The sequence below is a fragment of the Myiozetetes cayanensis genome, unplaced genomic scaffold, assembly GCF_022539395.1.
Source record: "Myiozetetes cayanensis isolate MyiCay16 unplaced genomic scaffold, myiCay2020 scf6-25, whole genome shotgun sequence".
Taxonomy (NCBI): domain Eukaryota; kingdom Metazoa; phylum Chordata; class Aves; order Passeriformes; family Tyrannidae; genus Myiozetetes; species Myiozetetes cayanensis.
The window spans coordinates 34,058,013-34,082,176 of record NW_026087853.1 but is presented as its reverse complement, the minus strand read 5'-3'; the positions used below and the strand labels follow the sequence as shown (position 1 = coordinate 34,082,176).

At 38.2% G+C, this 24,164-nt stretch overlaps 1 protein-coding gene across 3 annotated transcripts in view; it reads right to left on the bottom strand.

Annotated features, from left to right (window-relative positions):
* The window catches only part of SIPA1L1 (signal induced proliferation associated 1 like 1), a 213,278-nt gene that overhangs the window by 128,241 nt on the left and 60,873 nt on the right, over positions 1–24,164 (bottom strand). For 2 of the 3 annotated variants that reach the window (XM_050336206.1, XM_050336202.1), the window contains exon 2: positions 13,455–13,547. The gene's annotated coding sequence lies outside the window, so the exon portion shown is untranslated. Of the gene's footprint in view, positions 1–13,450; positions 13,548–24,164 lie in introns of all 3 variants that reach the window. The other variant, XM_050336204.1, reaches the window with a different exon arrangement.

Genomic DNA, 24,164 nt, shown 5'->3' with positions numbered 1-24,164 from the left:
TTTACTAAGTGGTTCCACTCAGGAACCAGGGAAGACATATCAGCCAAGCAGTCCCAAAATCTATATTATAATATACATCTATAAGATACTCAATGTATCCTATAGCAATATTCTATGTTTCTTAGCTACAGCAAGTCTGCTCAAATGACAGATACAGTACAACAAAAACAGCCATATAGGCCATTCATTTGTATGGTGTTTTGTATCTCTGCAAGCCAAGAACCTCCTTCTCTGTGCTCTTTTATACTGTTCTGACTCAGGCAAGAAGACCTTTAAGTCATGCCTAGTCTTGCCCAGATAGGAACTGCAGAAAAACACTGTACATGCAAGTAGGTGGTTAGCAATACCAACACAGAATTAGTTATTCTCTCAAAGTCTTCCTGAGTGAAATACCAGTCCAGCAGAGCTCTGCAACATTTCTTTGGGGGTGGCAGGCTCCAAAACACACTCACATGCAACAAAAAATAAGGAGCATTTTCCTTTTAATTTTGAAAAATAACAACACTTCTCCTGAAATTCATTAAGAATCAGTTACTTAATGGCAGCTTTTAAATAGAATGTTGGCTTGGACAACCTCCATTGATTGACTCTGGATCCCACCCAGGCCATCAAAACCTCCAGAGATGACTAAACTTGTGGCACATAGAATTACCAGCCAATTTTAGAATCTGGTCTTGATATTCAGGGGCCTCAGTACTCCAGGGTTCCATAAGGAAGAGGCAAGAAAGTTAGCAAAGTAATACTCAAAATAGATTCTCCTTAAAATACCTAACTTACGCTTGATTTAGAAAAATTAATGCATAGTTTACTGCAGCTATTTACAACAATGCATACTAGACTATATAAAAGAACTAGTCCAAATGATTTCTAAGGTATTACTGTTCTGCTTTGAAAACCAAGGACAGGGATCCCACAGCAACATGAAACAGGGTGTATGTCCTTTAACAATAACAAGGAAGTGGGAAATTACGTAAGTCAGTCAAGACAAACAATATCATTCCGATGCTTAGAAAGATCTGGATATATTGCTGAGGGAAAAGAAGAGGGACAAAAATCAGTTTAAGTTAGAGGAGAAAAGATGAATTACAGTCAGGAAGCCACAAACAAATAAAATGTTCTCTCTTGAGTAAATGTGTTAGTGAAGCAGCAGGTGTAGCTTATAATGATGTTTCTGACACTGTTCAACATAACCTGGAGACCATGAATCCAAAATAAGTAGTGTAGATAAGGGTAACTACTGGAAGTTTTGCTTTCAGAGAACGAAAGCAGTGGATCAGTATAAAAAACCCCAAATCCTAGAAAGCATTTCAGGCCAGTCCAGCTAGAACTTGACCTGTAGCAAATTTTGTTTAGTTTAATAATTTTGGTGATCAAACAGAGGCCCCATTGAACAATCTGCACATTGCAACTTCCACTATCCACAATTTGTAAAAAGTATGAAGTAGACAATCCTGATTTCCAGGTAAGCTCAGGAAATCAGGGCTTCTAAAATGTGCTTGATAAAATCCATGCAAGTGAGAGCAAAGCAAAATACTGTAAGTATTATATACTGAAAGAGATAAAGTAATTAAAAGCCCACACATACAAAAAAATAGCCATCTAAAGAGTAATAAAGCAGAGAAGAACTTGAAGTAATACAAGATCACAGCTTAGAGAGTCAAACCTGATAGTGATCCTGAAAGCCAAATAAAATTTGGGAAAGTAACAAAACCACTGAGCAAAAGGAGTTAAGACATGTCAAGCCTAGTCAACACCATTGTCCTGGTTTTGAAACACCACATACATCATCCTTGTGTATTCTAAGGTACAGATCCTAAAATCTAGTTCTAAAATTGCTAAAAAAGGCAACAACTGGAAAAAAGAAAAACAACTCATCATCTTAGTACAGTTATTTGACTTTCCTAGCATGGCTACAGCAAATTAAGAAAAAAAATTAAAGGGGTCTTTATGTATAAACTCATTTTTATCATTTATTTTAGGTGACAGTGCACACAAACCAATTTCTCCTTCCCTTCATCTCCCCTCCCCAAACAGAAAAATATTCCTTCCAACTTCCATCTCTTCTTTTCTTGATCTTCTTGTAAAATTAACATGAAGTTAATTAGAATTAATCAGTGCAGTTACTAGAAAAATTACATACTCTTCAGTATTGCTGATATCCATACTAATTCTACTGCTTTTCACACTTGGCGATTCACCTCTATAAAGTCACAATTTTAAACCAATGTGAGAGTTTTTCTCCTTCTACACAGCAGTTACATTCTGACTCCAGCTGGTATCATATATTGTGTTTACACCTGGTAATATACAATAATTCAGACTTTAACTGCAGTTGTGTATGCACACACTTATTTTGGCTCTGATCGTGCATGGATTTCAGCTTTGATTTTATTTTTCAGCTGTCCTATGAAACAGTAATAATATTCCAACTCATACCTCACCAAAACCCATCAAATATCTACATCAGACTCACTCTGAGCATCTACCAGAGCTGAAGTGTCAACAGTACATACCCAAGTATGACACCATCTTTCAGCCTTTTAAAAAATTCATATTTTCAGTAACTCTTGTCTATATTTCAGACCACCACCATCCCAATTCCTTAATTAATAGTCTTCTCTGCCAGAAATTTAAGAATAGTAAGTTATTCACATATACATATTGGTTCCTATGAACCGGTATATTCAAACCAAGTGGCAAATGCAAGCACTTAGAACAACCATAAAACTAGAAACAGACAGCATTCCCCTTTTCCTTTTAAAATATGTATGCATATTTACTAGTTCAGAGATCTAAAAGCCAGAACAACATAAAAAAGCAGTCTGAAAACCCAAGACTACTGATGTATCATGCAAAAAATATTTGCTGAAGGACATTACAAGACTTTGATTACATCTCCAGGGTTATTCTAAATCATCTGTGAAACCAGACCGTGAAGTCTGGGTCCAACAGACATGCATAAGAACAAATGCAGAACTTCTCCAGTTACAGAAAGAGCACCTGCAATACTGCAAGAGGGAAGAAGGTAACCAGTGGCATATGTACAAAAAAAGAGCTGTTTCTCAGATGAACTATCACCCATTTCAGGAACAGAACTCAAAACATTCCAGTTACCTATCTGCATGTATGACAGATTTTGTAAAGCTTTAAAAACAAACGTTACATGTGCCTTAACAGAGAAAACATAAGGAATCTAGCAAACCAGTTAGATTATATCAAAACAACATGATAAATGTAAAAAAAAGTTACCCCCACAAATTACCACATCCACCTGAACAGGGCACCATCATTACAACTGAAGAGAGAAAAATGCTAGGGAAAATAGGAAATAGTGACTAATTAACCATTGTCCTACAGAAGGCGATCTCTCTCCTAACATCACATTATCCGTCAGAAAACAACTCACAAAAGTATTTGTCTCCTACATTTTCACAGAATCATAGAATGAACCGGGTTGGAAAAGACCTCCAAGATCATCAAGTCCAACCCTTGATCCAACATCGCTGTGGTTACTAGACCATGGCACTAAGTGCCACATCCAGTCTCATCCTAAAAACCACCACCTCCCTAGGCAGGCCATTCCAATGCCTGATCACTCTCTCTGTAAAAAATTTCTTCCTAATATCCAGCCTAAACCTCCCCTGGCACAGCTTAAGACTATGCCCTCTTGTCTTACTGATAGTTGCCTGGGAGAAGAGACTGACCCCCACCTGGCTACAACCTCCTCTCAGGTAGTTGTAGAGAGTGATGAGGTCACCCCGAGCCTCCTCTTCTCCAGGCTAAACAACCCCAGCTCCCTCAGCCTCTCCGCACAGGACTTGTGCTCGAGTCCCTTCACCAGCCTGGTTGCTCTTCTCTGGACCTGCTCCAGCACCTCAATATCCTTCCTGAACTGAGGAGCCCAGAACTGGACACAATACTCAAGGTGCGGCCTCACCAGCGCTGAGTACAGGGGAAGGATCACTTCCCTGCTCCTGCTGGCCACACTGTTCTTGATGCAGGCCAGGATGCCATTGATCTTCTTGGTCACCTGGGCACACTGCTGGCTTATGTTCAGTTTCCTGTCAAATCCAGACTCCCAGGTCCCTTTCTGCCTGGCTGCTCTCCAGTCACTCTGTCCCCACTCTGTTATTGTTTGCAAACTTGTGAGACAGAAAAAACAGTAGTAAGCTCAATTATAGCAACACTAAGCTCACTGACCAACAAGTCTTCACAACCACCAAGTCCTGGGTATGATAAAGAAATTTGTGAAGCCCCAATGCCCCTAAAAGATAAAAAAACACTTTATGCAGAGAGCCTGATGATAAAAGAGACAGAAGCATTATTAATCATTGGCAAATCAGCAGTATAATTTAAAGCTCATGGCTCTTAGTCCAACATTTCCATTTTTGGACAACAGTTTTTCTACATATCAGGTAAATCTTTTAAGAGTCTTTCCTCTTAACCACAAAATACACAGAAAATAGAAAGAGGAAAATATAATATTAGAGAACAAACAGCTGTCCAAACATCTATTTAAGTCCAGAAAATAAATCCTACATCACTGTGAGGGTTTTCAGTCTTAAAAAGATTAGCCAGAGGCCTAAAAGTGCCATGAATAAAACTCCCTATAAACTTGCTTTCTGTTTTGGGGATGGGGTCAGGGGGTAGTTAAGCTTCTCTCTCAAAATATTTCATCAGAATAGAGATGATTTTACATTAGACCCCATTCCAAGAAGTAAATTTATTACAGGATTTATGTCTGTACCTGTCCAAATACAAGAAAGCTCCATCTGGTTTATATGAAAACCACAAAATATCGGTCTATGTGTTACATATTACATTGATTATACTGTTACAATAAAGGCAAATGATTCTGAAGTTTCTCCTGTTCTTGCCTGTGACAGATCTATCTCTGTATACTCTTATGAATGTAATTCATGCATTAAAACAAACTGCAAAATGCCTCAGACTAATAAAAGGCACTGTAAATACTTACAAAATCTAGTTGATAATACAAAATACTTTCCCTGATTAATAAAAGGAATTGACAGTGTTTTCTTAGACTCAGGGTCATCTTTGGTTCACATAAACTTACATTAGAGATACAGATGACTTTATCAGCTGCTCAAAACAGGAAAAATATTTCTCCAATATTACACCCTCCAGTGTAATAACAAATATAATATTTTACACAAGATACAAATTAATATCTCTGTGCCCTCTGTTTAAATTTTGGTATCATCAAACTGAAAAGAAATCCTATGTACTCATGTATGCTCCTCTACCACAAAGTATTTTGACATATCTGTTTCTGATTTTTTGTACTACTTACTACTAAAACCATTTCAATGTAGTTCTGTAATTCTTTGTCAGAAGTACTTACTGTACAAACACTATTTTTCAAACACTACATGGAAATGGCACGTGTGGTATATTTCTGCCAAACTAATACTGTAAGCCACAAAGTTAAACTGTAAAAAAGCAATCAAATACAGATCACATAAGAAGAATATAAAAACTTTTTTACTAGATAAATCAGCTGAAATAAAAAACATGAAAGAAGGGTATTTTTTAATTTGTATCAGCCACGATTTAGGATGATCCTGAGCTGTACCAACAATCCAAATGCCAAGCAAGATGTACTGTGTCAACCAGTCAATTTAGAACTGCCTCACCAGTCTATTGAGAACTGAAGCATAACCACTGCACAGGTAGTAACACAGAATAAAATTGTTTTATTGGTAAATTTTATTTTGAGTTGAGATGACGGAACAGGCAGCAGCCCCTACAAGGCTACAAGCCCCTACAAGTTGGAGCACCAAACCCAAACCTCAGCCTCAAAGGTTGATTTCACTTGAAAAAAGGAAGGAAAAGAAGCCAGTTCTTAACAGTTTACAAAAAGACAAGGAATCTTCTCATATTTTTGCCATAATAGAATTATGGCCAAAAAAAAAGTCTGTCAGAAAAAAAAAAAAAAGCAGTAACAGTAGTCCTTTGGTTACAAAAGAGCAAGTAGCTTCTGTAGCACCCTCAGATTTTGTCTAAAGGTGATGTTTGTTAACACCTTCCATACCAGAATTTCAAAGAATGTATTAATACACGCTTGCAATTTTCCAGATGCACAGTAAAGCTCTAAGGATCTCAAAAGGTTTTTATACATTGATTTGCTTCAGAATTCAGTCATTCAAGGTAAAGGCTAAATCTCCGCTTTCATTTAATAGGCAAAATTAGAAAACAACTTAAATCCTGATTATATAAAAAAATATTAGAAGAAGGTCAGCCATAATCCTCTTTGCTTTGTAAATGAACAATTCCAGTAGTGTCCTTAGAGCACCGAGACCATTTAGTTCATTCTCTGGAAGCCCCTATGGACTGAAGGTATGTAACTGCACAGAAAGTCATAGGATAGAAGACATGAAAGTTTACAGCTATAAATCTGTCCCATCTTCCTCCATTTACATCTGTTGCTATGCTCTGTCAGAGGCAGCACCATTATGGTTCAATTTGACCAAATACAGATAACTGTACCACTGGGTCTCTAGATGAGAGACAAGTCACATTTTAATGTACAAGAAAATGTATCCAACTTGTCCAAATATTTAACCAGCTCTTCTGAATACCTTTCCAGTGTCTATCAAGATGGTCATGAGCCTCAGTATTACTTTCTAAATCCAAGCCATTTTAATAAAAGCAAAGTTAAAATACCCAGATTAGCCTTTATTAATGAAGAAATGACAACTGCTTTGCAGAATAACCCAAGAGAGAGCACTTGGTTCACAATTCCACAGCAGAAATATTAAATAGCCACTGCATTTACCTGCTCTCTTCTCTCACATTTTCAGTCTGACCAAATCTACTGCTGCTTCCTTTTTATAGTCAAGGAGCAAAGATTTCCAAGGAACACTCCCTCACACGTGATCATGTAAATGATTAAAGAATACTATAACCTTCTGATTCTAAATTAATCCCAAAAATCAAGGTGCTCAGGCCACAGTCATTTTGCAGCTCATCCTCTTTCGACACAACCTCCTCCCAACAGCAACTTGTTTTCAGAGAGGAGAGGTTAAAGCATCAGTTCTCCCTTCTCAGAGAAAGGGAAGTGCACTGGTTCTCAACTTCAACCATTCTCCTCAGCAAGCCACTGCAAAGTATTCGAACACAGGTGTTAGAAGGGAGAAAAAGGAGTAAAGAGAAAGCTATGCTGAAGAAAATAAATGCTGAAAAGCACTAGAGAAAATAAAGGAAAAAAAGAATAGAGTAAGAAAAAAAAAGAAGATAGAGTACAAACAAAATTTATATTAAACTTAATCTGGAGTTTAAAAAATGATTATTCAGTGCTTCCTCATATCTTGAAAAATCATACCTACACTACCACATATACGTACACATACTTACTGCACCTCTGAAATACAGGCTTCACAAATGCATTACTAAGAGCACAGCAGCAAGAGGCAGCAAGAAGAGCAGTGGTTGTTCCCCTAAGGTACCACTGTCACACAAAGACATCGGGGCTTTAAGAGCCATGCTACACGCAGTACTGACAAGGCTGGGTTAAAAAAAAAAAAAAAAAAAAAAAGGCAAAGAAGGAAAAAAAAAGTCTTCTCCAGCATTTCCTGTGTCACAGCTATACAACCAGAAGCCTCCAAACAATTCCAAGTGTGTGGGACCAAGTAAAAACAATTAAACAGGTTGGTCCAACATGGATGAGGAAGTGGCTTTCTTGGGTTTATTTTGTGTGCACAGGGAGTGGAGGCACTAAAGGTTGGTCAGTCCAGCACACCTGAGGTGCAGCCTAGACCAGCTGACACATCCAGACACTCAGCCTCACAAACAACAGGACACCAATGTGGCTGAGGGAGAGGACCATTCTCACATCATCTCAGAGGATTTGCACACACACATACACAAAACACCCAACAGCAATAAAACCAAAAATTCCACAATAGCACATTCCAATTTAATTCTATTCAACCAATTCCTCAAATTTAAAAGACTCTGCCACCCTGGACTTGCCAGTTTTGAGAAAATTTTCCTCTAGTGTATTTCCTAATATACACAGATGCTAAAATGTAACTTGATGAGATGTAATGACCAACCTTGCTTCTTCCCTTTCCATTTTCTTTTGGAGATGAACAGGCATGGGAAAGGTGACAGCTCAAACATGTTAAGCTTCCATAAAAATGCCATACATAAAGTCAAAGCTGAATTTTCAACTACCCTGATGAGTTGGAAAATCATAAGCTTCCTTTGCTTAAAAAAACCCCTATTTTTTATATAAACTGAAAAAGACTATTAGTGATACTAAAGGTCAATATAATAAATAGCATAGCTTAAAGGTACTGAAGTACTGTATATTAGTACCAAGTCTTTACATAGGGAATTGATGGAATGAACCAGTGACTGATAACAAATTTGGCTAACAGCATAGACAAAGCATAAGACTAAAGAGATGAACAGGCTATAAAATCTACACCCATTAATAGGAAGTGCTATTTATTAATTGCATTACTATTAGTGCTAAAAAGATGGCTGAGACTCCCTTTTTATGAGAAATCACAGGGAAAAGACAAAGGATAATGGGCACAAGTTGCTCCTGGGGAGATTCCAAGTGGACACAAGGGAAGTTTTTCACAATTGGAATAATCTCCTTGGGGAAGTAGTGGATTTCCCAACATTAGACACCTTAAAGATTTGGCTGGACAGGGTGCTGGGCCATCTTGTTTAGATTGTGCTTTTGCCAAAAAAGATTGGACCAGATGATCCTTGAGGTCCCTTCCAACGTGGTATTCTATGATAATGCAAAAACTATACAGCATCCTTCACACTGTGATGTGTACAGACATGTAGGCTATGCCATATACATAAAAATACATGACTAACGCCTGATGCTGATGGCATCTGTAAAACCAGCATCACACTGTCTAGTAGGCACTGATCTTTATCTTCCATCAAACGGAGCAGAGTTAAGTTGTGGGTTTGCATTATGCATAAGCACTGAATACAATTATGTTGAAAAGCAAGCCCATCTTCTCTGATCTCAAGTGGAAAGTGAATTCTGATCTTCACAGGTGACAGTTCTGTGCATCATTCCAATTTACTACTTATCTTCCTTGAATCTGTGTACCCAGTAGAAAACTTGAAACACGCAGTCACAGTTGATGGTACGCAAGCTAATATCTAAACAAGCAAGAATATCAAATAAGAGGGTAAAGCAGTTATTTTACTTCATATGGCACAGAGAAACTGCTATGAATTCTTGATTTTACAGTTCAAGAAGAATAGCAAAGGATAAGAAGGGAGAGACCAGGAGAAGGAAAGAATTTGATCAAGTAGAGTTATAAAAGGACCACCAGTGACTGGACATCTTTTGCTTTTAGGTAGATGGAATCATTTAAGAATTGCTCGTCTCTGAATACCCAGAAATACAAAATACTTTCACTGAAGCATGTTGGTGCATCTGTTCTAAAGCATGAATTTAGGAAATCTAATGGCCAGTGCAGTTGTAGTAGTAGCAGTTGCATATGTTCTCAAAACATTTTACAAAGGAACAAAGTATTTTGCTCTCTAGGGATAAAAAACAAAGGAGGGGAATAACACTAATAGCCCAAATGTTGCTACTCTATTGTCTCTTCTGTCGAGTTTGTTGTTTGCTGGTTTTTGTTTGGTTTGGTTTTTGTTTATTTTATTTCAGGGAAGGGGTTGTTGGGGGAAGAAGTACTTTATTTTTGTTGGTTTGGTTTTTTGTTTGTTGGGGGTTTTTTTCAGTCCTTGACCTTACTGGGGTTTTTTATGCTTCACGAATTCCACTTATTTAATGTCTCAGATTTATTTAATTGTTGATTTTTATTACTAACCTGTAACAATGAAAATATTTTAACTGCAAAAATGTGCTGCTATTCAAGTTTATGAAGAACAGCACAATGTACTTCAGCAATGTATAAGCTGAACAATGCATAAAAATCAAAATACCAGGGTTGTTCATTCTTCACCAGTCCCACAAAATGTTAATATAGCAGAATCAACTAAAGAAAACATCTTGTTTTTTAATCAGGGTACATTTGTAATCACACATAGTCTTAAGTACATAGTTACTAGTTCTAAGTTACACTACATTCCACCTTTTAAACATAAAGCTAGGAGAAATTCATACACAGAATAATGTATCGATTTAAAGTACCAAGAGCTCTGTACATTTATGCAAGCCACAGAACTCAATTTTATAAAACCCAGACAATTTCCAGGGCATAGGATTGCAGTGATTAAGCCCCCAGAGTCCCAGTCAGCCTCAAATAGGCTATGCTAAAATCCATGCTGTTAAATCCTTGCAATCATTTTTAATCTAGGCTAGCCAGATTAATGCTGACTTGGGTGTGCCTAACCATTTAGAAAACAGTAAGTTTGCAGACACAGCATGCCTCATTCTGGGCCTGCCTAGTCAACAGGTGCCTGTAACATGAAATAGTATGGATCATTACAATCCATACTGTAAAATCTTCAGTCATTCTGGAGTAAGAAAACAGCCATCAAAGCGTAAACCCCTCACCAGCTAATGGGCAGCCAAAAATTAATGGGATCCAAGGCTTTTCTCTTTTCATTCACTCGTATACACTTAGTTTCTCAATATCCAATTATTTCAGTCTCATACACAACGAAATTAAGGTGAGACTTCTATCATGAACACCCATTTCCTAGTACAATAGACACAGTTAGCTATTAAGAACGTTATTCAGTTTTGTTGAATGGTATTACTGCTATTCTCCAGTTCTAGAGTACTTCAACTAATTTCTAAACTATCACATGCGAACTTTTGGTAACTCATGACATTTTATGTTTACATTCTTTACATGTTTTATGTTTATATGGTTTTCTGTTAAAGCATAAAAGAATGTTAAAACAGACTAAGCCCTTTCTATTTATTTTCCATTTAAAGATAATTACTGGAGTTATCATTACAATACCACAGTACAAAAACATTACACAAGGCAATAACTAACCTGAGAACAAACACGCATCACCTTGGGAACATACAAGCATCCAGTACACCTATTTCCTTTGAGTCACAGGTGCATATGCATGCACAGGTGCATGCGTGCATACAAAATATATACGTGCATTCCACAAGTAACACCCTTCCTTTATAAGGAGGCCAAGACTGTAAGCACTAATTCCATGGGTTTTTCCTAACTTTCTTCAGACTCCTCAGGGAAACAACTTGAACTACAAACCTACACAGTCCTAATAACAGAAACCTTTGTATAATCACCAATTAAACCCTGGGGAAATCTCTGGGGGAAAAAATTAAAACCTGTAAAATGTAAGCAAGGAACACAACTTTGTACATCTCTCCTCCTGGCCACTCAAATAGCTTCTGCCTCCCTCTGCAGGGAGCACAGCACTACATATTCTTAAGTACATCCTTGTGAAAAAGCAAGAATCACTGAGGCAAAACCTTTCCCACCTCAACCCCACCCAAAGAGTCTATTACTAGCCATGGGGCTTCAACCTGTCAACAGGAAAAGAACAATACAGATAAAACCAGCATCTTTAAACACTATCCTACAAAATATAACTAAAGGTCAACATCAGTTGCTTGCATACAGTGGCCATCCCTCCTCTTCATTTCAAGTGCAGGTCAAAAACAAATAAGCAGTCTAAGTTGTACATAGAATTTTACAAGTTTTATTCTGTCAGTATTAACAGAAGAATGTGGGGAATTAACAAAACTAAGTTTATGCTGCTGAATGTCTTGCACCTCAATATCTTTACATTTTTTATGGAAAGAAAAAAACTCTAAACTGTGGAATCCAAACATAGCAGGGGGAAAAACTGCTCACTTACCTTCCACCACTAAGTTACATTAATAGCTAAGACTGCTTTTACTTCATCACTCAAGACGGCCCTTTTTCACTGTCTGTGCCCCACTACACAGTGTTCAGGTTCACTCTCATCCTAAATAGTCTCTTGGGACCACAGACTTCAATAAAAAAACAAAACAAACTATTGTATGGTGTTGTAGGAGAGAGATAGGCACTGTTTTCTCAGTCAGTAACTTGGAGTGCTGTGTATCAAAGAAAACCACATTAATGATTGTGTGTAAAAATCAACACTAAAGATGGTGCCAAGTTAAAAGGTAAGATGATTCAAAGGGAAAGACAAAATAATTAAAATAGTCTTCCAAGGGCTTTGCTAGATCTGTGAACAAACATATTTGTTTCCAATATATATGTTCTTTGAAGGAAAGGTTTTGTCACTACAATAAGTCAAACCTCAGAAGCTAAGCCTATGCCAACACAGTGCAGTTTGCTGACAGCATTTTGGAAGAACAGTTTTAAATTGACACTTTTGACACAACAACATCCTCCAAAGCAACAGGACAGATTCTCTTACGTAAGAAACCTATTTGTTTCTTTAGACACCTAACAGAGTGATGAACTGATGTTATAAGGGAGGGTTTTGTCTTTGGCAGCAGTTATTTACACTGTCACTTCAACTGAACTTCCTTTGCATATCCTATACCTATAGTTTTTAATATTGGTTAATAAACATGATTAAAACCTGTTCAGTGGGGGGAGCTGTGGTTTTACTGCCTGGTTGCAAATCTACTTAAACTGTTTTAAGTTGAGATCTCCTACTGTTGTTCCCATCCACGGTCCCTAGCAGGTATTCTGGTCACCTCCCTTTAGGCAGCACTACGGCTTGCACAACCTGTTAATTCAAGAAGCTGATCCATGTGAAAACAAATCCAACCCTGCCTATCTTTGCAAAACCTGACAGCAGACACACTGCTCTCCATCCCTTCTCTCCCATCTTCCAAAACCACACACTGCAATTTTCCAACCTTCTTCATATCCCACCTTGAACCAGGTCATTAAACACCTGCAAAGGACTTGCAGCCCTCACACTTGCAGTCCCTCACACTGCAGCCCCCTTTTTATCTTTTCACGAACTTCCTCAAAGTATACTACATTTGTCTGCAAAAGGACAAATCATGTACTAAAAGACTACAAGTCTTTTTCAAGCATCAGACACATTCAGAATAATCATCTCTTTCTTCCTTAAACAGAAGTTTCACAAGTAGATTAAAAGAAACCACCTACAAAAACTACCATGTTTTAGAAAACGTGACAAAAGCAGGCATTCTGTCACAGCCTGAACAGAGTCCAACCTGCTGTTACGAACACATACATAGTAGAAAGGGGGGGAGGGAATAGCCATCTATTCCCCCTGCATCTCCCTCCTGGAAAAAGTTCTCATGTATAGAGGATGCATTCAACAACAGCCTGGAATACAGTCTGGCACTCAGCAGCAGCCAGCCCACCGGGATAAGCCATCCTGCTGGACACCACTCCTTATGCATTGTATGAAACACTACCCACCAGCAGCAGTCACAAAGCCAACACCGATTTTGTGGCAACTAACAGTACTGCAAAAGGTCAGATGGTACAGAAAGCAGAACATGCACTCTTACCTACCCAAATTCTTGAGAAGGCAGGCACTTGGAGCTCTAGCAAAAGCTCCTGGTGGGTGTCACAATCAACTCCTGATGAATCATAGCACAGCAAAACCTAGAAACAGAAAAAGACATGTTCATGGGCATGAACATCTAAAGGGAAACAAACAAGTGAAATATTTTTCAAAGGTAAAAGAGTACTCCGAAAATTTTGCTTGTAAGAAGCCAGAAGCAACAATGAAGACTTATACAACCGTGAATCAATCAATTTTCTGCACCTAACTCACACATCTGAGGGAGCTTAAATGACAAGTTTCTCACTGTAACAATCCCAACCTTTCTTTATCACCCATTCTCTGAATCAAGTTATTTTCTTCCAAAACACATTCTGCCAGGCATTTGGAGATTAAGTACACATTGGGTAACACCTGAAAGAAAGGGGACATCTAGTAGTGCTGAGGCCCACTTTTTTTCCTCACTGCTCAGCATAAAGACTATCACATATGTCAAACAAGGGAGAATAAGTATTTATCTAAGTCACCAGCCGCAGTCCTCTATTAAGTCTGCTACTCTCAAGAGCAGCAAGAAAAAAAAGGTTTCAAAGCAGTTCCTCCTATTTACCAGGTCCTGTAATATAATCTGTATTGTTTCAGCATTAACCTTAACATCTGACCTCTCTGTCTATTGCTACAAAAAGCTTGCATCTCTAGATGATAGGAGACCTCTAAAATTAGACTAGGCAAACAGATGTAACCATGGAGATGTATGCTGCAGTCCCTAGAACTCCGCAGAGGCATAAGCTGGAGGCAGAGCACATACCACCAATGAATTTTTGTCGTCCTCTACTCCCACCAAACTCACGTGTTAGGAGAGATGTACAGTGAATCATATCAAAGTGACAGATAATAATCCAACTCTAAATAAGGAGACTAAAGAAGAAGGCCTAGATCATTTCTCCAACCTGGTTTTCCCCAATCCAGTTCACCAGACAGCTACACGAGCACTTGTGCTGACATGAAGCAGCAAAGGAACAAGACAGGATAAGCAGACAAGAATGGTTCCTTTCAGCTTCAATGGCAGCATAAACTGAACATAAAACTATGGTACAAGTGCTATTTGTAATAATTGTCACTGAATTTTGGTAGGTTGATAAGCAAATCATTTTAAGCTCTGCATTGCTACTCTCCCAACAGTATTTCTTAACAGAGTTGAATAAACTCTGAATACCTGGTAGCAAGAACATTAGCATCAATGAAAATTCTTTAAGAAATGTTAAACAGTGTTATCAACAGAGTTCAAGAAATTAATTATTGCTATCTTCTTTTGAGCAATTACAAATATAGCTGAGGTTTTTGTTGTTATTGGGGTTTTTTTGTGGGTTTTTTTGTGTTTTTTAATTGCAAGTTAAGTTTAGGCTTATTTACAAAATATTGTGTGAAATCAAGACCTTGAAAAAATGAGAAGTATCATCAAAAGAGCTGCAGTACACAAAAAATAATCATCCAGTGCAGCAAAAGTCGTTTCCAAAAGGTATAGAGAACTATAGTCAGATTTAAAATAAGGTAACACTCCAGGAAGAACTGCATTTTAACTTTCATGTTACCAACAAACAGAGTTTGTCTTTTTCATTAGAATCAAATTCTAATCCTAGGATAGAAAGCTCAAATATAATTTAATCCAATGAAGCAAGTGTAAGATTTCAACTCTGTGATTCCTACTGACATTTTGTCAAATCATTTGGGCAGCAGGTAAAAATACAATTTCCACAAGTGGCGGCCTTCTGGTCAAGAAAAGGTTTCCTTGGGTTTTTTAGGGTGATGTTCTTCACCTATTCAAGCATTACTCAGATGCACCCCAACTCTAACCCAGAACTCTCCATTTCCTTTGGTGATAAATTATAGACCTGCTGTGTAAAGATGATTTTTTTTTTTTTTTAGAAGATTGCCTGTGAAGCTCAATTGTGATCGGGAAGGCCGCCTACACGGCAGAGAGAGTGAGAAAACACACACTTGTAGAGCTGAAAAAACATCAGTGTAGGCGTATTTAAGGAGGGAGGAAAGAAAGAACTTGGTTCTACTGAAAAAGGCTATTTTCTGACATCACCCTTGAAAGAACCAAATGTGTTACTTAAAGACAATTCAAGGATTGTTTGCTATGTTCCAGCTATCAATATGCAGTACTACAAGCAAGATAAGGAATCCTTGCAGATTCACGGCTCTGATCTCAGAATCTGCCACCTACTCAAGAAATGCTTCGTTCTCCCACTTCTCTGCCACAACCTGCAAAAGCTATTCTAACAAAACAGCAAGTCACCTGCAGAACAGCAGTTCAAAGCTTTAGAAGCCTTATATAATTAATAACATTATTATTATTTATTATTAATAAAGTATTGAAATGGTAGACAAAGCCTTTTCAAAAAAATAAGGGGAAAGAGTGCTGTCTAAAAACACCAAGAATAACCATCTCAGCAAAATATAACAGTATTCAAAATGGTAGAAAAAATAACCACAAAAAGTTCAGATGTAACCTTCTCATAGAGACTTAGGAAAAAAATATTTTTCTCCCTGCCCTACATAGCCTTCAGTCCCTTCATCTGCTAAGAGAAATAAGAAGGTCTTTCAGGATGTCCTATTAACAAACCCAGATTTTCAAAAGAAAGAAGGAAATATACCTCTCAGTTTACTTAGGAAGGCATCACCTATACACATTACAATTTCTTAATAAAGAAGCCTACATAAACTGTTTGAATTCCATGGTAAACCTATGGAAATATTTTTAATAGGTCTGTCTTTCCCTTCACAATAAAAACAAAAGGTTTTTGACATGTGTGTGAGCTGATTATTACTGCAATTACTACCAGGGGAATGAAGACAGCCAGGACAAGTTTCACCAGTGAACTTCAATAAACATGAGATGATTCACTGCAGGGAAGAGATGGTGCTGCTCCTATGGTGTTGGGACACCAGCCTGCAACCTATTTTGCTACCACCAGCCACAAGGAGATAGGACTTCAGCATCTAATTCCTCTGAGCGTTCAGACCGATAATTTCAAAGCCTTGCACCCAGTAGATCAGTGAATCCCTGCAACCACAGAACACTGCCACAACTGAGAAGAGCCTACAGAGCAGCACTTCTGAGAGGCCATCTCCAACCAAAGCTTTCACAGGGCCCTAAGTTTCATCTCCAGCCAAACATATGCTGTTGCTGAAGATGCTGAATGACAGAAACTGATAAATAACATTACTACAGCATAAACTCCATTTTTATACAACTTTCCAACTATACGATTGTTAAGCACTAATGACTCATACACATCAGGCAAGACAGGATTTTTAAAAGCACCAAGCCAGCTGACCTGCGCAAAACCACACGGCAAGCAAAAGCAGCACACTCAGAAGGCACAGCTAAGTTCTTAAAATTACTCATAAAATGCAAGATAGTTTACTCCTGAAGTTCACTACAGTATGAATTCTTCTGGGTCAAAGAGGCAAATAGGGATGAAGTATCAAAGGGATTAAAAAACCTCACAGGCAATAGAATCTCCTGAAAAAGGAGGATCTGAAACAATGAATATGAAATGCGGAAAACACAAACAAGAAGGGAAGTAAAGCAATGCATAAACAAGTACAAAAAATAAAGGTCTATACAAAGTAGTAAGAATTGAAATCCTTTACTCTAGGAAAAGTGGAGTTATTTATAGTAAGATATATAGGTTCATACTAAACTTTGAAATCACAACCACCTTGACTTTCACCTTGGTGAACAGTAAAATACTACTTCTGACACATTAATAAAACCTCTCTACATAGTAATAAACATGTAATTCTAATAAACCAGAAATGCATGAAAACATTACACAACAAATGAGTCACACATAGAATTTGCATCCTAATAAAGTGGTCCCTTTCATGCTTGGCTTGTCAAGCTAAAGACCATTTGCTTCAAGAGTCACTGCCAGAATAACCGATCTCTTGTATTCCCCATAAATTTTGCTTTCAGGTAAAATGAAGTTTTATTTCTTCTTAGTGAGAATAGAACAGCTCAAGGTAGTTTGGAAAGCTTGTCTTTTACCTTCAGGAGCTAAGACTTCCAGTCAGACTAAGGTTATTAGGAAAGAAAAAAGCTGGAAGAGCACAGAAGGCTGTCAGAAGATACTCTGCTGCTGCTGACATCAAAATTTAACATTTACCTTTTGCTTTTCAGATGCTAAGACCTTCAGAGATATGTTACTAACAAGGAAGCAAGCTGAAGTAGTGAAACCTTTTTACCTTCTCATATACTTTTGTAAGATAACTCAGGCTGGAGGAGTGTCTGGGTCTTCCCACTTTATGTATTTTTCCTCTCATCAAGGGTAAACTAGAAGTCTCATGCAGATATCAGCCTGATACAAATTCAAATACCTTTGACATCATTATTACACAGTATCAATCAAAATTACTTACACTGCACTTAATTCATTAACTACTCCGCTGGCCTGTCAACAGAAGTCAATTACTGCAATTCTTAACATTTTTCTCAAAAGTGGTAATGGAACAAAATTCCATTTAAATTCATTTAAAAAGAAAAGGCTGCTTCTGATGTTCACAACATCATTTTAGTGCATTAAGTCATAACTTCTCCTGGTTATTCACAACCACCATGGCTGAGGCCACTTTTTCTAGCCACACAGTGTGTGACTGTGTGGTGGGTTGACCTTGGTTAAACACCAGGTGCCCACCAAGCTGCTCCATCACTCCCCTTCCCAGCCAGACAGGGGAGAAAGAACAAGATGGAAAACAACTCATAGGTTGAGATAAGGCAGTTTACTAAAGCAGAAGCAAAAGTTTGCACATGAACAAGCAAAGAGGAAAATAACAAGGTTTATTCTCTACTTCCCATTAGCAAGCAATGTTCAGTCTCTTCCTGGGAAGCAGGGATTCAGCATGCATAGCAGTTTCTCAGCAGGCAAACACAGTAAGGAACAAATGCTCCCCCTTCCTCCTCCTTTCCTTAAGTTTTCTATCTAAGCTGACATCATACAGTATGGAATATCCCCTTGGTTGGTTTGGGTCAGCTGGCCTGGTTGTGACCCCTCCCAGGATCTTGCCCTTGACTGGGAGGAGGGATGCTACAGTGCTAATGTGCTAATGCTGTGCCAGCACCGTCCAGCAGTAGCCAAAACACTGGCATGTTATCAACACCCTTCTAGCTACCAACACAAAGCACAGCACTGCAAGGGCTGCTGTGGGGAAATGAACTCCAGCTCAGTTAGACCCATACAGACTGTAATAGCATACAGATTTTATGCTTACCTGAAATATAACTGCACATTCTACAAGGAAAATACCTGAACAAAGAAGATACTGCTGAGTTGAAAGAGCTCCTTGTCTATGAACCAATGCTTTTGTCCAGACTTGAACTAAATGAAGTGAAACATCAAGGAATTTACAGAGCACAAACATAAAAATATGAACTGTGGAGTTATTCCTGACAACAGTAAACACTTTAACATAAGGAATGCAAATATATCAGTTTGAAATTAGGAAAACCAACAACAAATGCAAACAGAGTCCACTTCCCCCCCCCCACCTAAATTAAGTAATGACCCATCCTTTATGCTAGTACTTCCTCTTGAAAATTTAGTTTTTCTATTTATAGAAGCTGTTCTACTGCTTTTCAGCCTAGCTGTCCCAGCTAAGCTATGAGAGAAGGACAGGATTTTACATTGCAGAAGGAGTTACTGTGGTCAAAAAAAGAACTAATAATCTGTCTATGGCAAAAAATACTGGAGAAACAAGTAAAAAGCACGGATTTGCACATTCACAATTTCAAAGCTTCATTCTGTTCCCCCATCCCTTCCCCCATGTAATTTCAATCCATTTGACCCGCTGTTAAAAGAAAGACTAAGCTGGTGTTTTAACTGACTTTGGAATTTTAAAGCAGTTTGTCAATAAAAACAGAGAAAGCACCATAGAGAGTGTGCTGCTGTTAGGATACTTTCACAGGTTGATAAGAGTTCAAGGTGCTTTGCAGATAAGGTAATTATCATTAAATCAAATGCTAAGAAAAGGAAATCAAGGCAAGAGAAAGACAAGGAGTTGCCAATGTCATCCAGCAGCCAAGTGTCAGTCAAAGATATTAGTCTTCCAACTTCCAGCACCCATGGCAAAGGACCATAATGACTTCTCTTTATATGAGGCTTTTCACCAACACGTTGATGAACTGGTAATACACCTTATTTGGGCAACAACACATTAGCCAGACAAATTAGGTGCCCAAAACAAGAAGGCAGAGAACTGCCTAACAGTGAACAAAGTAAAAGCCGTTACTGAAGGGTATCCACGCATACCGATCAAGTGGTGGGTTCCCACTGGTGTGTACTAACAACTGTCAGCAAAAACCACCTCAAACCACATTTGCCCAGTCTTTCACAACATACTGGCACATTGCAGAAGCTCCACTACTTGACCCTTTACCACAAAAGGCATTTAAGGCAGGAATATCCAAATGTAGATTTTGGTTAAGTGTGTATGTGCTCTGAGCAACACTTTTCTAAGCCTCCAGTCCCCTTCACAGCACACTGGAAACATAACACCACACAACTGCTACAACGGGAAGCTTCACATTAAAAGTCATACAGATGCTTACTGCCTGTAAAAGTCATTAAAAGAGGTATTAACTGCATCACCATAGTTTCAAACTATCCAGAATAATACAAAAAATTCCACTATTGAGTAGAATTTATTGTCTTCAGAAGCTTTAAAACTGTGTCAAACTGAAAATTCTAGTCATCTCCAGGAAGTTTCACACTCCATAAATCATATCCTCTTCTATCCGTAATTCAAAATTCAACTACAATAACAAGACAATTCTTTAGCTAGAAAGTTTTTTGCATATGTAATCAAACTTCTGCTCTGCTATTTTACAAGTCTTCCTTCAAGCAAAAAAAAGAAATTCATCTACACTGCCTTTCAGATCAAGCAGAACTCATTACTTCTACCCTACTGAAACAATCAAAAGTAATTCAAGGTATTCTTTCCTGCATTTCATGGGAACTGATAATCTGTTATTTTATAAGACACGAGCACTCTTTACTTGATTCACTTGGTAGACCTGGTCATTTCCTTCAGAGTGGAGGTTTCTCTGACCATTCAAGGACCTTCATCCTCTTTGTCAGACTAAGATAAAATTTAAAAGGATTCTTTGATTGTTCCCACAGGAAAATTGCAAACTGTTTTGCAGTAGACAACTCATTTATCCACATTCAACATATACTGTTCTATGACAGTATTTCAGTTGTCCTCTTAGTCACATAACACTTCAGGAAACAACAAAAAAGTATTTTTCTGTCTGCTTAGTATCAATATTATTATAGCTTAAATTAAAAAAGTTTTGTAAAGAATTTATTGAAAACAGGTAGTCTAGCAATTTGACCATGTGTCTAGAGCTCTGCATAATTCAAACAAGCAATTTTACTTGTCTGCTTTGTAATTTTCCCATTAATGAAAATAATATTTACCTCACAGGGGGTCAGAACGATTAATTTCCAAGAAGAGCTTGAATCTAAAACAGAGGGTAATTTGATAGATCTCTGAGGAGAGGGTGAAGGAAAAACAAATTAGATTTATACTCAGTTTCAAATGAGAAAAATACTTGAGTTGCAGCAGAACCAGCCACAGAATATTAGCAAAATCGCACATAGAAAAAAAAAAGAAAATTCAATGCTAATATAATTTCTCTCAAACCACATACTCAGCCATGAACAGTAGTAGACCCTTCAACATCAGATTTTTATCTAAACAGACAAGTTTTGGAATCTGCCTTGATTTCAGAGTTGCTGCAGTTTCACTAATAAAAGGAGATGTTATAGTCTGAGAACTTGGTGCTCATTTATCCGTGGGAAGAAAGGGAAGAGAACTGCAGAACACTCTGAACACAGTACTTTTAATAAAACCAAAACAAAACAGCAATATAAAAAAGTACCTTGTGAATCTGGAGACTATTAACACAGCTAACTACTAGGGATCCATGAAAATTTTCTCCCAGCTTCAACTGTTCAATTCATGGACACAAGAAAATGACCCACTCCACATCAGTGTACTAGACTAACACTGACCCTGACACTAGATACATCATGTTTAGAAGTACCATGGTCTGCAGCTAAATGAGTAATTACAAGACACAAGACTGAACTCAAGTTAGGAGATACAAGGAAGTCGAGGGCCTTTTGCCATTATTTTTGGAGGGGAAGGGGCTTAAAATAGCACAGTTGGTTATCTACAAATTCTGCAGTTAAAACACTCTGTAACTAAAACCCTTGGATAGAAAGAAACATACACTGCAGAACTCATGATTTTATCATAAGAGAAATCCTATATAATCTTTTTGCTAAAGAAATTGCAATATTATGAAAGAAACTGAAATAAGAAAATAGTTAATAATAGAAGTCAGATTATGAAGAAACAGAACAGCAAGGTTATTCATTCTTAATGAAGTACATGAAACACTTCCATGTTGTCAAAAACTGAGATTCTACACTTCAGTAAGTCTTCATCAGTGCTGGGGAAAAACAACCTAGAAGAGCAGAAAAGAGTGACTTAATACAATGACAATACAGTTTTGCTGGGGATTTTTTGTTTATTTAGATGTAGAAAACCAAGTTCACCTTTACTGTACGAAAAGATCCTCTAAGGAAAAGTTTTCCACTGTTATGAACTGCAGATCTCCAGCACCAGGCCAGTGTAATCCACCACAAATGACAGAAGTGGCAGAAGCTACATAAAACTAAAAATGGTGTGTGAAGAGCACAACATGAGCAGTAAGGGAATCTGTATTTTTGTCCAAGCCACAGAACCACAGAGGAGGAGGTGCAAACACCTCCACCAGCAGCAGCACTCCTCCAGAAGAGACGCATTGTTTTCAGCAGCTCAGATCAGCCACAGCAGAAGAACCCGACTCATCCACCACCCAAAAGCACCCACTATCCGTATCATTTTTTTCATCAAAAACACTGTTGTTTGCCAGAAATTTCCATTAAAAAGGGAGAAGACTCTCTAATCTTTTGCCAGGCTAAAAATTTCAAAGAAGAATTAGTAACAGCAACATAAAACCCATACACACTGCAAATGAACTTTTCTTTTTAAATAATTTCACAATCTAAATAGCATCTTCTGCTCTAGGCCATTTGAGTCATTGTCCACCACAGTGAAGAACCCACAGGAACATATCAGTTCTTCACCTGCTTCCCTATATCCCTTAGGGTAGAACATGAACACCCTTCTAAATAAAAGCTTTGACAAGAGCCTGCTCCTGTGATTGATCCAAATAAGCATGCCAGCAAAGGTTTATATTCCACCAGATTAATGTGAAAATAAATAGTGGCTATAAATCTTGAGGGAAAAAAATAACACATTTTTCTTTAGTTTTCCATAGATTTATAAGTCCATTCATATCCAACAACTGAAAAGTTGCACAACTCAGTGAGTTATTTAGATATCGATGCTATTAGGTAGCAGTTATGTACCCCATGCGACATGTCACATTCCTTTATAGATACAGGAATGTGTCTTTAACAAAAAAAAAAAAAGAAAAAAAAAGAAAAAAAATTCATTCTGAATGAAAAATCTCATCCTATTGGCTTTACTAGTTACCCCAAACTATTATTCATCGCTTTGATGAAAAAAACCCTGAATTTAGATGAAATACCAATGTTACCAGGTAAAGTAAGCTTAAAATCTGTTAATACACTTCAAAGTTAGGTTTGGATGCACTTTTCACTCTCATTCCAAGAGATTCAGCAGAAACATTTGAAAAAATCATAGCAGGTGACTGATGCAAGGGGAACTGATGATGAGCTTCTGAAGCCCTGATGTCGCAGATGGAAGATAAATCACATAAGCCCAGACTGGTGTACTCTGGACCTTCTTCTGACCTGTGGCAAGAAATTTTATCATTCATATGTATCATAGAATCATAGGCTATCCCAAGATGGTTGGGACCCACAAGGATCAAAAAGTCCAACTTGGCCCTGCACTGGACACCCCAAGAATTACACCACATGCCTGAGAGTGTTGTTCAAACATTTCTTGAACTCTTGCAGGCTTGGTGCTGTGACCACTTCCCTGGGGAGCCCCAAACACCCTCTGGGTGAACAACCTTTTCCCTAATATCTAACTTAAATCTCCCCTAACACAGCTTCATGCTATTTCGTTTGTGTCCTGTCAGTAGTCACCAGAGAGGAAAGATCACCTGTCCTTCCACTTCTACTCATGAGGAAGTTGTAGACTGTGATGAGGTCTTCCCTCCGTTTCCTCCAGTCTTGAACTCCAGCCAAGTGATCTCAGCCACTCCACATACGGCTTCCTCTCAAGGCCCTTCACCATCTTCATTGCCCTCCTTTGGACACTCTCTAAGAGCTTAATATCTTTCTTTCATTGTGGTGCCCAAAACTGCACACAATATTCAAGGTGAGGCCACCCCAGTGCAGAGCAGAGCGGGACAATCCCCTCCCTCGACTGGCTGGCGATGCTTTGCCTGATGCCCCCAGGACACGGTTGGCCCTCCTGGCTGCCAGGGCACTGCTGACTCACATTTACCTTCCCATCAACCAGGACCCCCAAATCCCTTTCTGCAGCATTGCCCTCCAGTGTCTCATTCCCCAGCCTGTATGTACATTCAGGGTTGCCCCAGCCCAAATGGCACTTGTCTTTGTTAAACTTCACACAGTTGGTGATTGCCCAGCCCGCTGGTTTGT